At 21.6% G+C, this 18,557-nt stretch overlaps 1 protein-coding gene across 1 annotated transcript in view; it reads right to left on the bottom strand.

The window, feature by feature from the left end:
* The window catches only part of LOC129607969 (MATH and LRR domain-containing protein PFE0570w), a 63,272-nt gene extending 48,461 nt beyond the window's left edge, over positions 1-14,811 (bottom strand). Inside the window, exon 1 of the mRNA XM_055519250.1 lies at positions 14,567-14,811. The gene's annotated coding sequence lies outside the window, so the exon portion shown is untranslated. The remainder of the gene's footprint in view (positions 1-14,566) is intronic.
* Positions 14,812-18,557: the final 3,746 nt, after the last annotated feature.

Below are 18,557 nucleotides of genomic sequence, written 5' to 3'. Positions count from 1 at the left end.
AGACATTGCTTGTAAGTGCTTTATATGTGCAAACTTCGGAATTACTTTGGCAAAATTTATATCACGGATATTCTTTTATTCCTACCCGAACATATACATACCCGTATATATTCTTAAATCAAAGGTAAAAAATAACATTTTTTTTTGTCTTTAATTTACAGAGAAATCCTGTAAATCTAAACCAATTTGAACCATATTAAACGATATTTGTTGCTGAATAATATTTTTATTGGAATTCATAGCAAAACCATTATTTAATATTTTATCTACATACATATATGTATATGAGAGTTGAAAATTTATTGAAAATATTTCCGGTATCAAAAAAAATAAAATCAAAAAACTAAAATGGTTATTGTTAACGTTTAATAAAAATTAATTTTTCATACGTATAACAGCTATGATTGTGCTTTATTATAGAAAAAAATATTCTATTTTAATATTTAATTCTATATATGTATGTATGTATATAATATGTCAAAATTCTCTAATTAAGGAAAAGAATTATTATTTGATCGTATCGGTAGTGAATTTTTTTTTAAAACGGTTTCAATTCTTATAACAATTTTGATTACAAAGCCTCTACGTATAATAATTTCAAATTATAAAAGTTGTGGTTATAATACCAAAAACCTTATTTCTTAAGCATATTTTGATTATATTAAAAAAAAATTTATTATTGAAAGAATAAAAAATGCTTAAAGGAAGGTCATTACATTTTAATAAACATACTTAATTTATTGCAGTGTAAACGTTTTCAATTTTTTTTTTTTTTGTATCAATAAATTTTAATCTTTGAACGCAATTACATTACCAATAATGCAAAATTATTAATGAAAAATTAAATTATAATATTTTATTGGACAAGGGAAGTTCGCGAGTTTGTAGTTTTATAATTCTACATTGTAGTAAATTGACAAATTGTAATTAATTGAAATTCAACGTATTATGTAAGTAGTTTGTAGTTCCAAAATTGATCTCTGTTATTATTTCAACATTGTAACAAATTTGATTAGATAGATTTGGTAGTGTGGTATTGAACACCCGCAATTAATTTTAGATGGACATCAATTTACCAAAAATAATATGTGCGATATATTTAAAGGAGTTGTCGTGTTTTCACTGTTAATTTTGTTAATGATAGCTAGATGCTTGCACCACTAATTCTGCATGAGCCGAAAGGATGATTACATTCACATCGCCTATATATATATGTATATAGGCAAAACAAAATTTTATAACAACTACAATTTGAGAAGGTTAAAAGATAAAATGAATGATTATATCTTCAAAGAATGCATATATACATAAACGATATCGTAACCCTTTTGTAGAAATTAAAAATCATTTATGGGAATATTTACTAATAAATGACTGCCTCTACAATGAATCAGATTTTCTTTTGTTTTAATTTTTCATCAATATTTCGTTATATAAACGCCCCTTATTTCTTAGAAAAATTGGAACTAAAATCGACATTCTTTATTCATTACACATAATTTAATAATTTGTATTTTATTATAAACTATACACGATACATGTATATAGACACTATATGTTACAGGCACAATAAAAACTTTAAATATGCATGCAAACTTTTGTTTCCCAGTATTAATTTGAATTAATAATTTGTGATCAAATTTTTGGACATCAAATGAAATTATTAACAAGAATGTTGTAAACTTTTTTAAGAATTTTCAATTTAATTTATGAATTTCAAAATAATTAAATACATAAAGGAGTGTTCTAACCACACCAATATATTCTAGTACGTTATTATTAGTAAATTGAGAACTTACAAAAATTTAAATCAAAAACCTTACTATTTTTAATAACACTTTAGTTTGAAGTATGAATTCATCTTTGAATTCATCTTTGATTCTAAAACTTAAACTTTAATTTATTTTTAATTTATTTAGCATAAGAGTCTTGAAAAATAATTAAATTTAACATACATACATATACATACATATTTAATAAATTCATATTTACGTAGTTCTTCTTATACACGCAAATTCTCATATTTATGCTGATTTATTGTATTCTTAGTTTATTTCATAACATCATTAAAGAATATTAGTTAAACTGGCAAACCCAACGTGTACAATACAAAATATGTATTTTATAGGTAAGAGGTTTATACACACCTCTTAAAAAAAATTCAGTAAATCACACAATTCAAAAGAATTAAATTTCATTAGCAATAAAACAAAAATACTACATTTGTAGAAGGTTTTAACAAAGAATTTTTGTATAAAAACAAAGACTACACTTAATATCAACCACATTTCAATGCAAATACCCATGGATTTATGTACCTACATAATAATATGAGAAACCCATTAAAAAAATAAAAATGTTGAAAAAATAATAAAAAAAAATTGTTTATCTTTTTTTTCAAATTTATAATTTTTTATGCAATTTGACGCATTTAAAAACGTTACCAGTAAAATATTTCTGTTGTGTTGGTTCTTAATTTTTTTTTTCATTTTATATTTATTTGCACGTTGCATTTTTATTTAAAGTTAATGATCTTCTATATACAAAGTTGATTAACAGGGTGTTTCCATTTCAAATTAAAACACAACATCCATACTGCGTAATACTCCAAAATTGCATTTACTAAAATTATAGAGATAACGGCATGTATGACACTTGAAATAAATTATATTACCTTTAAATTTTTTTAGATTTTTCATAAGCTTTATGGTTCCGAAATTTGGAAAGATTATAATTGGTGTAGGTATTCATGAGAAATTCTTTAGTCTTTTTTAAAACCGTTTGAATTATTGAGTTGAATCAAATTTGATCCTATATTCGAAAACTTTTACTCGCTGATAAAATTCTAGGTATTGCAGACGGTATTGCAGTTTTGTGTTATTGCTCTGCTCTAAGAACAGAAACATCCTATATTGTACATATTGAATGGATGAATTCACAATTTGAAAAATCGTACTTACATATTTACACAACACTAAATTACATAAAATATTTTTCAGGGAACATTGTAAATAGTTCTCATTCTTGATGTTCAAATTGTAAAATTGTAAGACTAGAATAGAAAATCTTAATTTAAATGAGTAATGATTCTTTAAGTCACCAGCCCAAAAACTTATAATTATCGTGTGTGCAGAGAATAAGAAAAACAAAGAATAACAAACAAATTATACATAATATAAACATATGTATATGTATGTATGTATATATGTAGGTACATCACCGTACATATAATATTATAAACCTATAAATGCATTGAACCACACGGAGTTTAATTACCAGCAAAATAATATTAACGTTATAAACGTATGTATATTTAAGAAATCATCATCATTTTATATCTTTTATGTATTTGAAAATGCATTTGCAGAAAACCATGCAAAACTATTTCTTTGCACGTATATGCATGTATGCATGTGTACATAGTGCATGAATAACAAAAAAAAACTAAATTTTAATTATATAGGTAATCTAATTCAACATACTATGACATGTAATAAAATCAAGTGTTTAAAAATTATTTGTATGTATGTAGGTATATATATACGTTTATAGCTATAATTATAAATTAAATAATGATATTCAACATTACAAACAATATTTTTATGATTGTAACTTATTGTATAATTCTGGGTTTCTAAAAAATTTTGAACTCTAATTAAAATTAGAATCGCATAAACCAATTTTTTGTTTTATAGAAATTTTACATAACATTGAGAGCAATTATGTACATTTGAAAAAATACTTAATTACAAAATATTCTGATTTGACTAATGTAAGATTTTTTTAATAAAATACCGCATGTTAGTTTCGAGACGAAATCCAGAATGCTGTAAATAACACTTACATACATATGGTTAGTTCCCGTTGTTTCTTCTTAGCTGTTATCCGAAAAATCCAATTTTCCGTTTTAGACTTGTAAATGTCTGCTGGTAACTGCACATTTAATTATAACAGATTCTTAAAAATTGTTTGAAATCGTATTCAGTCAAACATTTCCGACAAATCACAAAACTATTTAAAAATTAAAAATACTATGTAGGAACTTGCATACTACTATTCAAACAAAATTACATTTTTAATTTTCACTATTCTTGAAATAATCCAACTCAATTCATTTGATTTCATTTTAAGATTGAAATTTTTTAAATTACTTTCAGATGCTTAAAATAAAATAGGTGTGACAATACTGTTTTTAATTTTTTACTTGCTAACCTAATTACACTTGCATATCTTTTTATCTAATAAAATGAAAACATCTTAATGGTTCAATTACAATACAAAAGTTATTCATCTATATAGCTAAACTAATTTTATTCAAAAGTCTTGAAAGGTATCATTAAGTTTTATAATGCATTCCAAGAAATTACATTTACTTTATAAGTTGAGTTCAAAAGATAAACAAAATAAATTACGAAAATAAATTCTTATTTTATGATTGTTATTATTTGTATTTGTTGCACATAAGTATACGCAAACAAACTCAAACCCATGAATATATTGATGGTATGGCACATAAATAGAACCATGACTTTTGAGGTCGCGATTATGAAATATTTGCTGGTTTGTTTTGCTTTGCTTTTGTGAATTTTATATTTTCATGTTTTTGCTGTTGTTTGCAATCACTTAAAATTTTTTTTAAACCTTACTTATTTTCAATTGTATTTTTGGGTTTTTTCTTTTCTTTTATTCTTTAAATTAACTGCATAGATAGTTTTTTTACGACAAAAAGTTAAGAAAAGAAAATATTTATTCTTAAAATGCATAAAATTCTACATAAAATGCACAAGAAATAATTTTTAAACCGAAATGAATTTTATTAAGGTTTCTTAAATCTGATTCCCCAAATCAGGTCCAAAAAAATTCGATGTAAATTTGTGGGCATTAGAGTTGCAATACATAAAGAAATGGTACCGTGTAACAGTTGTACGTGCAAATATAGTTGCTACCGCTAGTACATTTCGTAGCTAACGTCAGCTAGGAATTTTGACAATGCTATAAAAGAAAAATCTGTAAGAGAAAGATTCTGTTTACTAAGTATTTAAAAAACAGCGAAAAATTGAATGCACAAGATTATATTAAGGTGATATCGAAGAGGGATTCAATAGAACGAACAATATTTCGGAAGAAATCTAATATTTTTGTTATGCCAGAAAAAAAAGTAAGTATGATTACATTGGTTTACAGATTTACATATGTAAACAAATATAAAAATTGAAGAATTTAATTAGAGATTTATAAAAAACTTCAACCTTAACAAGGAACATTTCGGTTATGTATTGGAGGAAATTAAATTGAATCTGAAAATTTCTAATCATTCTACATTTCGATAATCATAACATTTGCCATAATCTATATGCATTAGCACGACTATTGAAGAATCATGCACAGCCAGTTGCTAAATTCTTATGTTCACTCATAAAATCATGACTTCAAATTGTGAGGGTTTTGTGGTGTATTTAGACCTACAAGTTTTGGAAAATGATACATAAATTTATAAGGTATACATACTAAATCGTATAAAAGATATGAATATTTTCGTTCTTGTATATTTACTTTTAAACTTTAAAAAATTGGATTTTAAATTTGGCGCTCAAATTTGCAAAAATAGCAATACATGATGGGACCCCCGAAGGTCAGCAGCGCATTTAATGTACATTTCGATTCAGCTGTTAATTTGCGGAGCAGGTGACGAAAATTAAAAGCAGGGTGTCATTGACATTTTTAATATTTTGTTCTAGTTGCAAGTGTATAGTAGTGGCAAGCGCATATAGGAGGACGCTTAAAAATTACTTTCGTTACGAATTTTCCTGACTGCTTCGAACACTTTTATATTGTATGGAGTTAAAATTTTTTCGGGACAATTTCTATATCATATGTTACCGAAAGTTATATCATTTTATTTGCAAGTATAAGTACATACATAATATATTCACTATGTTTTTAAAGTGATACATATATGTACATCATACGAGTTTAATATAATATGTAGTATAAACCTACTTTAAGAACAATTTACTTTATTATATTATTATTAAATTAAACCATATTATTATTATTATATTGCTGTTATTTATATCAATTGACTTTAAAAAGAATTTAAATAAGAATAAGTATAATATTGTGTTTTTTCTTTAATTTGATAATAGAATGAAAAATGAATTGTAATTGTATTTTATGTATACAATAAATAATAATAATGTGTTGTTATTTACATTTAAGACAGTATAAGCATATTGTACAGTATACACTATAATTTTAAGTTAAGATACAGCTTGATCATCACTAATAGAATATTAAATAATATAATATATATCAGGTTTTATTTTTATTCTATACATTAAATTTATGCTAGATACGGTAATCCAAGCAACTATATTTAACATGTTGGCAAATTTATTTAGAAGAATTATACAATCACAAACTACAAATCTTTTCTATGTAATTTTAAACTATAGTATAAAGGGCATTTTCTTTTCTATATTCAACTAAGAAATAAATTAGAAATTAAGCGAGAATTACTACAGTCGATAATGTACATAAATTTCACGATGTTAATGGATTGGATGGAAAATTATTAAAAATTTTCCAACATTTAATTTAGTATTTCTCAGAAATTCTTCAAACGCAACTTAAAAGTACTTCTTCAAAATAGTTTGGTACTTAATATTTTCAAAATAAATATTTATTTAAAATCATTATTTTATTTGAAACTATTGTAATATTCAATTTAATTTATAAAATTATAATTTGTTATCACACATTATGTATGTATTTTACTTATTTATATTGTAATAATATTAATCTAAATTCTAATTTAAAATTATTTCAATTTAAAATTCAAATTCATTTAAGTATATTTATAAGAAAAATTTATAAACTTCTTTCAAGAACAATATTATTCTCTAATAACAAAATATATTAAAAATAGCTGCTACTTATATAAAAAAAAAATTATTTATGAAAAAAAAACAGGTTTTTGAAAATAATTAGAATTTAAAATAAAATAGAATTAATTTTGATTAGATCGTGCAAACTGGTTATTATTGAATATTTTAGTAACACAGCACAACTTGTACCGAAAATTTTGTTTACACCTTGAAACGCTTGAATATTTATTTTTCATTCATTAAATTTTTTAGCATTTCATATATAAGAATTTCATTTATTTTTTCTGTAATACTTTGAGAAAGTTCATAATGGAATTGAATTTCATATGTACATTTGACCACTTTCCTACATTTGAATAAATTTGCCATTTATTTTCGAAATTCAAAATGACTTTAGCCCTCCCTATACCTTCAAATAGCTATAAAATTCAAATAACCTGCTGCTGGACCCTCAAATTTTTTATATGCATAGGAATAATTAATTAAAAAATAAAATACTGCATATCATTAAAAATTAATCATAATTTATTTATTAAAATTTAATTTATTATAAAATTTTAAAATACAAGCTATGTATTTATTTGTGTGTGTATTTAATATGTGTAATAGGAAATTCAGACTAAAGTATGTCCAGGCCTTTTATTTAATTTGAAATTCTATAATATTAATTAATTACTTTGATTTGTTAATTTTTTTTTTGTTGAATCTCTTTTGATTGTGGTTTTCTTTTTTATTAGTCAATATATTAATTTTTAACATTTAAATTTAATATTTAAAAAATTTTTAAAAATAAGATGGTTGAAATAAAATTAATGGAAGACCCTGACCTGACATTAAAATATATATGTGTGCACATGATACATATTTAACATACTTAAGGTATGTAAATCGAAAAAAACAAACTTTCTAAAGATATTATGATTTCAATTTGCTGAATTTCATTAAAACATCACGATAAAATTAATTTTCAATAGAGGATAAAAGGTTTTTAATATTCTTTAATTTTAATAATTTTTAAGTTGTTGAAAATGGTTTTTTGTAAAAACTAAAAAATACAAGTAACATGAAAATTTTTTAAAATTATTTTTATATTTTCAAAATCAATTCGAATAATTTTTTTTTATTTTTCTATTTTTAGAATACTAATATATGGAAGTGTAAGGACAAACCTAAGCAACACTTAAATGCTGCAAAAATTAAATAATTTGCATATTGAATAACTTCGATTTTGAAATTATTATACAAGTTTTGGATTAAGCAACAAGTTATTATTTCAATAATTGACTGCAGAATTTACTTTCTTTATGAGTATATTACACAAAATTTGTAGACAAACTGTTACTGTAAGCGATTACAAGTCATATTTACTTTAGGCTAGTAACAAAAATGCAATAATTAAAGAATTTACCTGATTGAACTTAAAATGATAATTTAAGGAAAAGGCAATAAACTCCTTTTTAAAACTAGGCAATCGCTTTCAAATTGCATTACTTAAAAGTATATGCCTTATTAATTAGTATTTGATTTTTTTTTTACAATTTTGTTTCACCAACCAGTAATAATTATAAATGCATTTATGTAAATTTATATGCATTTAGAAATCTATGCATATAGAAAACATATACTTAGTAATATTAATAATAATAATTAAAGAAAACATTAAGGATTCATTTATTTAATAATTACATATGGAATATTTAATTGCAATTAATTAATTATTAATGGAAATTTCAAAAGCACAATAAAAACAATAAAATGCAATTAATTAATTATTAATGGAAATTTCAAATTCACAATAAAAACAAAATTTTTTTGGTAAATGGCCATTAAAAATCTGAAAAAAAAAACCCGAGAACGAACTTGGTAATGTCATGTTAATGACCGAACGAACTAAATTAAATATTAAATGTAAGAAATAGTTATTCTACTTAACGAATATATTTCTATATATATACTTAGTTGTTTATGCTTTTACATTTTGTTGATTAGTTCAATGAATTTCATTACACGAAAAATCATAAAAATATCATTGAACCATAATGAAACTTAATTGAGTCCTTTTTGTAAATTACAATTTAATTACAATTTGATATTAAAATATGTAATTATATAATACTTAACACCGAAATTCTCTATAAAAATTAATCAATCGATTTCTTGTAAGTAAATATTATTGTGTTATTTTTTCTGTTCGTGAACTGTTATATAAATTCATATAAATATTAATGTTTGGTGTTAAATTCAAGTAATATTCATTTTCATTTTGAAGTCCAACTTCTGCAGTTTAAATATATTTTACCTTTTTTTACTTAATTTCAACAATTCTATTATACATTATACATACTTAGTTGTTATATTACACACTTAGCTAACTATATTTTATAGAAAATACTTTGCTTTCCATTACAAACCAATTATAAATTTCCATTACATATCTTTGTCATAGTAATTCTTAAAAATTCCAAAAATTTTCTAACTTATACTCCTTATTACATTATGCAATTTTTAGTATTAGACTTGCAATTTCATTTTGAAATTTCATATTTTTCTAAAATAAATAAATCTTTTAGTACATTCACTTGCATAGACATACTGATTTCTTAGTATTATACCTATAATAATTTAATAATTTTTAAATACACACGCATTTTTTCTTTAAAGTGAATTTTTTTTTTGAAGTGAATATTTAGAAATTCCCACAACAGTTATACAAATAGCGAGAACATTTTAAAAAACAGAAATTTTTTTAATAAGTATTTAAAACATATCAATGACTATGATATTATACATAATGATTCTTTATACATACTGTTTACATTGTTTATATTGTTTATACTATTGTACTAAATTTATAAATACAAAATATATTATAATTATGTCCATGTGCTTTTGTACTTCTTAAAAATTAGTAATCATTTGTAAATATTTTTTTATGTCAATTTTTGTGTAAATAACATTAAGTATACAATATCTTTGGTAAACATAAATAACATGTGTTCTTAATATTTAAAATTCACGTGGATATTGTTTATTTTATGTTTATAAGTCAAATATATAAAAGTAATTGCTTAATAAGCCATATAGGTAGCTTTTAATTAGATGAGCTTAAGAAAAATTTGGAAAAGTCCCACTTTTTCAAATTTCATTCTATAAATATTAAAATCCCTTATAATGTTTCAAATTTTCTATAATAATTGTTTTAAGTTATATAGGTTTGCAAATGCAAAATTAGAATTTATAACAATATACAGTAATAAATCAAAATATTATTATTAGATTACAATTATACAAAATAACAGTAACATTTGTGACAATTTTATAATTCTTTTAACTCAATTATGCAATGCTTATATGTACATATGGTCACTCGAAAATCTAATCATAATAAAATTGATTTTTAAATAATGAAAGTGAAATTATTTTGCAAAATTGTTAAATTGAAAAGAATAACAATTTGAATTTTTGCAATAACAATAATTGTATGTACTGTGTTAAATGCAATTTTTTACTTTTAAATTTTTACTATTAAATTTTCATTTAACTTATGATTGAAAAAAAAAATTCTGTTTTGTCTTGATTTTTTTCCACATTCCTTTTTTAAAAAGAAACACTTAAATCTCATTCGCTTTTCATTTTTTTTTTAATTTTCATTTTTCTTTAGATAATTCACTTGTACATATCACCCATGATTAACTCAGAAAACAATTGAAATAATAAATTTATATGTACTCATTTGAGTAATGCAATATAATATATATGTATGTCTGTATAAATGTGTACATTGTAAGAAATATACACAATATAACGAATATGTATTTTTTCTCATTACTTTTTGTTTTTAATTTATTGTAAATTTACTTTCAGTCTTTTGTTATTTTTAACAGACAGAAATATGTTGAGTCAATAATACACAACATACTTAATAATAATATGATAGTTAATTAAACTTAAACTTATTAAAGTTAGTTAAGAGGTTGATTCACCTGCGAATCACCTGTTTTCGTTTTAATAATTTTATTTTACTTGTAAGTTTATTTTGATTTATTCAACTTTGTTTTTTATCTCTTTCGATTTCTATTCATTTATGTAATTGAAAAAATACCTACTGTATATAGTTACTACATAAAAAACAATTACTCCTGGGAATTTCTAAATTGTTTTATATAATTACAGCATTTTATATTATATAAATAAATTTCAAACAATGCATGTACCAAATCATGTATATACGCATATATATATATATATATATATATATATATATATATGCATATAAAAGTAAAATGAGGATTTTTAATTGCATAAGCATTATATAGGTATATACAAAATATAATAGTAAAAAAAAAGTTTCTTTTTTTTTTTAAATATTTAAGATTCTTTGACATTGAATTATTCATTAAAATAAAAACAAAAACAAGCTTGAAATAATATGTAAATTAAATAATAAATTTTTTAATTATTATTTTATAGTTATTCATTAAAACCTGTCTACAATTCAAATAATTTTTTTATAATACAAAAATTAAATTTTTAATTTAATTAAATTCATTTTTTGTCGAAATTAAAAGTAATTATGAAGCTTTAATTATTTATTCAAATGAACCTAAAGTGTTCTTAATACCAATAGTCATGAATGATTCCGGTAGTCATTGGGGAAATATACCTTTGCTCATATAATCTATACAATATGCAATACAAAGTTCTTTTTTAATTTAAAATATTCTTTAAGTAATTATTATAATTATTATTTAATTCAATTTACTAATATTGTTATACTAGCCCTTATTATTAATTTAATAATAAGAGCTCCTGATTACTGACTCTTTAATATTGTTATAATGTTACTCTTATTATTTCCGATATTTAATGCTTTATTTAATTATATTATTATATAAGTATTTGATATTTAAAAAATTTCTAATTATTTTAAATATTATAAATTTTCTCCGCTTTGATATTCAAACATACATACATATGTATGTCTGAAAACATTGTAGCTATTATTTTAAAAAATTTTTTTAATTTTAAAAATTAACTTAATATTTTAAAAATAAAATTTAAGTTTGTTGAAAATTACTTAAATGCAAAAAATCAGAATTTTATTTAAAAATACAATTTGAAATTAAATTTACTTGAAACATTTGTTTTCTTAAAATCATTACTCGCACGCAGAATATCGTAAATCATTTTGCTCCTTTTTTTTTTAAATTACATTCAATTTGCAATATAAAATAGTTACTTTATGTTGAATTCCACTTTTATGTAGATATTAAATTTTATTCCAAATTCTTACGAATTTCTTTTATTACAACTATGTAGCATCTACTATCATTCAAATTATACATGTCATAAGATCAACAAGTAAATATTAAATTCAATACAAATTTATCCAAGTTATCATTTGATAAGAGAGACTGAAAGACTGAAAGCCTAACAGAAACAATTAATTAGCATTGCTGTTCAGCTAATTTACAAAATATTTTTTTCTAATTATTCAAATATATTGTATCAATCTATTAAATATTGAAAATAGCTTATTTATATTTTGCAATGAAAAATATTTAATTATATTAACAAAATTTGTATTAAAGTGTTATACTGGTATAATAATGCAAGTATGTACATATATTGCTGTTTTTTTAATAATAAAATACATGCATAGGTACATTTATGTAAAAATCTGAGTAATAGTAAATACAACCAAAATAAAACTTGTTTACTCCAATTAATTTAAAATCATATGATTAGTTTATAATGGAAAATACGAGGAGAAATAACAAAAAATTTCAACTATTGTAAACACGGATGTTACTTATAATGCGAGCATATAGTACATACATATGTATATATGAATGATCACGACTAATAAAAATTGCCAAACAGAAACAAAAGAATGAAATCTCAAAAAGTTAGAGAGAGATGAATGAAAATTTTAGGTAAACAATATGGGTATGTATGTATTTTCAGGTAAAAACACGTAGGCATACAATAATAATATAAATTAAAAGATCACTCATAAATCTTTATGAATGTATTGAATATTTTGTATGAGTACAAAAATTTAAAGTCAACTCACGAGTTCACGACAATAATTTTATATTCTCATTTTTAAGTTAATTTTTTTTGTTGTTTTGTGTTTTTTTTTTTTTTGTATTGAAATCTGTTGTTTCATTCTCTGTTAAGTTAAATAAATATGAAATAATAAACTTCAAAGGTAATTTTTTATTATTTTTTACACTACACAAATTCACAATTTTTTATACTTCTTTAATTTAGAGATTTTCAAGTTTTTGCTCAAAAGAACTTTTTTAATAAAATGAAGATTTTTGAAATTACAATTAAAAATTTTTATATAATTATAGATTCTTTTCCTATACGACTTCATGTCCACTACGAAAATTATTTATGCTCTTTCTAAAACTGTGTAGTTTTGAAATCCATAAAATTAAATATTTAAATTACAAATATATTCATAATGCAAACAAACATAATCTCGACTATGAATTTTCACCTCAAATTTTCATTGATTCTGATAACTTTACAAATTATTATTTACATTGCTATAGAGTATAGACGCTTAGAATCTTAGACTACCTTATAGTAATATGTTATAGCTGGACATTGTAAGTAGTATGAATTCTAAAGCTCAAAGACAAAGCAAATTATACCTAAACTTTTTAAAAATATCCAAAAATACTAAAAATATTTTTCCTTTACTTCTTCCTCACCCCCCCTCTTCACCACATAAAATACACACATGTATTTATGATTACCTACCTGAATATACACCTTTCTATTTACATAGGGGCCTACGATATTAGGAATATAAAAAAAACATTATAACCTTTAAAGAATAATCTAACAGTAAAATATTTTTATTCTTGTCAAAATAATTTATAATAATTAAGTTAAGCAACATATTTCATACATATGTATAATCATAAGCATTACAAAAAATGATTAAACAAAAAAAAAAAAATACCTCCACAGGTAGAAAATTAGGTAATACGAGAAAGCAACAATAAGAAAAAAAAATACTCAAAATAACTATGAATCATATTGAGTGAAATTTCATTATGGAATTTTTTATCAACTTTTAATACGACGTTGTTATACTTCTCCTAATCTCCTACTACTTACTCTACAAGTGTTAATTATTGTCTTTCGCAGAGACGAAATTCCAGCAGAAAAGATAGAAAACAAAAAATAAGGTAGAAAAGGTAAATTTAAATTGAGAAATAAAGTTATTGTTGTAAAGTATTACACTCTTTAAAACTATTATACGAGACCAATATAGAGAGCGAGTAGTTTTTTATTTAAATAAATACTAAAAAAAACATTATGCACACACATATAATTTTTAATAGCATTTTTTTTTTCATTTTTTTCTTCTGTTTTCCAATAATATTTTCATAAATAACTAAGCATACAATAGTAATAAATAAAAATAGGTAGACAAAAATAATGTTATACAAAAAGGTAAAAATAAAATATTTTTTTTTTTTATAAGTGAATTCCGAAAATATTTTATAAAATTTTAAATTTATCTTAAAATCTTAATATGCTAAATGAATAATAATTATTAAATATTTTATAAATTTTCCAATTCATATTAATATTTTTATATATGAATATATTATGTAGATAAATATGTGTAAAAAATAATTTAATTAACATACCTTTATGTAATAAATTTTTTCATAGGTATATTTTTATTCTTTCTCATTTAATTTATACTCTTCTCTTTTTATAAAAATTCCCTTCTTACAATTTTCCCATTAAATATTTAGAGATACAGGACTCAAAATTTAATTCACCTTTGAATTATTGAACTTATTTATTGTGCTTTTTTTTTATTTAATTACTTCTTATATATATATATTTTTTATTTATACTATTTTGAGTTAAATGTGTAATATTGCACTTCCTTTTTTTTTTTTAATAAAATTAAAGAAATAATATAATTAATTTTGTATAACATTAAAAGTAAAGAATATTTTTTGCAAACTTAAGTATGAATAATTAATTATAAAATTCTTTTAAAAAAATAATAATAATGAGGAAAAATTATGAGCACAAAAATATTAATAAAATTAAAATATAGGAAATATTTAATTTTTTTTTTTTTACTTTTAGTTTGATTCAATTAATAATATATAAGAATTGAACAATTTATTATACGTATGATGCAAACGATTAATAGAGAGAAATTGACAAAATGTAAATAACAATATTGAAATTTACATGCTTTCAGTTCAAGAAGGTTATAATTATATTTTAAACACCGAAAATTTATATAAATAAAAATTTATTAAAATAATACCTAGTCACACTAGGCATTTAGTATTTACAAACAATATTTTATTACAAAATAAGAAATCACTTAATTAATTATATTTTTTATATTAATTAATATACATTATATTTTTTGTTTTATTAAATCATATTTTATTCAAAAAAAAAAAGAGCTAGATTAAGAAAAAAAAAAACAAAATTATTATTAATATTGCGACGAAACTTCGACCTTACAGCAATAAACGATCTCAAAAGACTAAATAACGTTATTATAAATTTTTACTAGTTTATGTTTGACTCTGGGGAATGGTACTCTGAAATTCTGATATTTTTTTTTTTTATTTCTTATTATTATTTTTTCCTTTTGAGTGATTTTCTCAATTGATTTAATATGAAATGAGTATAAAAGTTTTTCATTTTGTTTATTACTATATTTATTTTAAGTTGCTATGGTATAGTTGAAGTTTAAACCAAAACTGTAGTTTATATAGCATAACAATTATAGTCTAAGTACATTGTAATAATAAAATAATTATTATATATATATATATATATATATAATATACAATAAGTAATTTCCATTTCAATAGTGAATTCGAATGGATATTTATTAAATTTTATTTTTTTTTTTTTAAAAAAAACATAATACGACCCTAATATATAAATCAAATGGCTCTACTAATTATATCTTATTATAGGTGTATGAATGTATGATTTTATGTAACATAACATGGATATTTAATTGTAGTTGTAATGTAATGTTATATTTATATGCATACGAAATTCAGGAACTAAGATTGACCAACAGGTGATTTCATTTTACATGAATAATATCCTCGGATTCTTATTTGTATAACAATAAATTTTTATAACAGAATATTAAGAAATAACATAACAGATTGATTGTAAATTTTTTAACCGTTGTATTATATTTTGTGGAATCCCATCTGGTCCGGCGGCATGAATATTTTCTGCGTTCTTTAATTTATACCATTTTTGTTAAACCATGAATTAAATAAATTTAACCGGTGAGTAGATTTTTTTGTACAATTAAATTTGATTTTTTCAGTTCTCTAAAGAAAACTAAATACAAATAAAAAAAAAACGGCAATCAAATTAAGGAAAGGAAAGAATGAAAATTTTTTAATTGAAGAATTGACAAAATTATTTTAAAAATATATTTATTCTTACATAATTTGAATAGTAGCTTTCGTAAGGCAAATACGTAAGGCACGTTTATCAAAAATAATTTTTATTTAATTATTGTTTTGGACGACGATATCTCATTAATAATATTTTTAAATGTAAAATAAATTACTTAAAAACTAAATTTTGTCAAATATCTGTAACAAACCCAATATAATATATAAATATCAGGCTTCAATTTACTGATAATAGGAGGCAATATCTCAAGAAGCATATTTGTAAACAAAATATAAAAAAAATTAAAAGTAAACTAGATATATATGTGTGTAAATTGTTCTAATTTATTTTTAAACAATCACTAAAAGAGAGTTAGAAAAGCAGGATTTCAGTGAATTCTAATAGTGATTCAACATAAAATTTATTAGTGTTAAATTTCCATGAATTAGTGAAATTTATTACTAAAATATCGAAAATAATCAATTATATTTATTTGGCCATGAGGAAGCATTTTGAAAATTAATTCTTGCTTTAGTTTTAAATTAAAAACTTTTACTTTCGTACACACTAAATCAAATTTCATTATTCAACGATTGAATTGCAATCACGAATAGATACGCTTATTTTTTTCTTTATAACAAGGAATTTTCACATAAATTAAGATAATGTAATTATTATTATGATTAGTCAATTTAGAAACTATTAATTAGTAAGCAAATAAGCATACAAAAAAAAATAAAAACCGAAGTTATTGCACCTATTCTTACACAAAACTCTTGTTAATTTACATAAATTGGCAGGCATGTCTTGTAAGCAAAAACATTTAATTAATAATAATATTGAAGCGTTGTATTTTTTTGCTTTTAATTCATATTTTATAATATTTTATTCTTGACTCGAATATAAAATTTTTTCCTTAACAATTTATTCAATGCAATTCTCTTTTGTACGAATTTAATGATAAGAAGAATGCAGGTAAATAACCACAACCACGGTAAGTTTCATGAAAATATTTGGCTAATTACAACTCAATCGAATCACATAACAGCTAAAAAAATAGAAAAATTTAAATTCTCGTAACACACGTATTATTATTATTTACTTCTCTTTTTCTGCATGTTTTTTCATATGCTTCACTATGTACAATTAATAATTATGAATAAAATAATTTTTATTATAAAATATTTTTTATGCTAAGAATTTTCATGAATAATTTTAAATTTTTTTACTATTTTTTCTTCTACTATTACATATTTTTTATTTACCTTTATAATATGAAATAATTACCACAATATTTTCATTTTATATTTAACATAATTGGAATTAACCATTAAAAAGCAAACCCAAAAAAAATTCGATAAAAATTTTTAAATATCAATGAGTGCTTTTGATATTTTTAATGGCTCTAATTTTATTTATTTATAATTTAATTAAATTATGAAATAATATTCGTATATACATATATTAAATCATATGATAATTTAATTTATTTTTTATGTAGTTATCTTGCAAATTGATTAAAAAATGAAAAATAGAAAACAAAAATTTCTAACACCCACAAATTAATTTTTTTCTACATTTATTATGCAAAACATTATCGCGTTTTGAATTCATTTATGTGGAAAATAATATTTTAAAAATAAAAAAAAAAGTTTTTTTGATAGCACGTAAGTAAATAAAATCAATTTATCGAATATTTTTTTATAATTTTTTGTATTATTTTCTTTATGATCAATGATGAGTCAATAACATCAATAATAAAATTTATTTTGAAGTAAATTTAAAAATTTCATTGATGCGTTTCATAAATTATTTTTGAAATTTCTAAATTATATAAAAATAACAAAACAGATTAAATTCGAGATATATTTAAATAAGAAATATTGTCTATCATTCCTATTCCTAAAGCCTATCATTCTTGAATTCAGAAACCAATGATAAATTCTTTCAGGAACAATGAAAAAAATTAAAAAATCAAAATATTCTTTGATATAATGGTTGATACGGCTGCCACACCACAGGTCAGAAAACCTGTACATTATATAGGTATATTTGAAAATTTTTCTGGACCTGAAGCAATTTTATTTTCAATTTCAACAATTTCAGATTTTCTAACTAATTCCAATTGATTTGGATATATTGAATTTCCTAATGATATTAGTAATACGTTCATTAAATTTAAAATTAGCTGAAAAGAATCACCTTTTATCTATATAATAAATATTAAACTAA

This window comes from Condylostylus longicornis, unplaced genomic scaffold (genome assembly GCF_029603195.1).
Source record: "Condylostylus longicornis isolate FDR11 unplaced genomic scaffold, ASM2960319v2 ptg000030l, whole genome shotgun sequence".
NCBI classification, from domain to species: domain Eukaryota; kingdom Metazoa; phylum Arthropoda; class Insecta; order Diptera; family Dolichopodidae; genus Condylostylus; species Condylostylus longicornis.
This window is presented reverse-complemented; position numbering and strand designations above follow the sequence as displayed.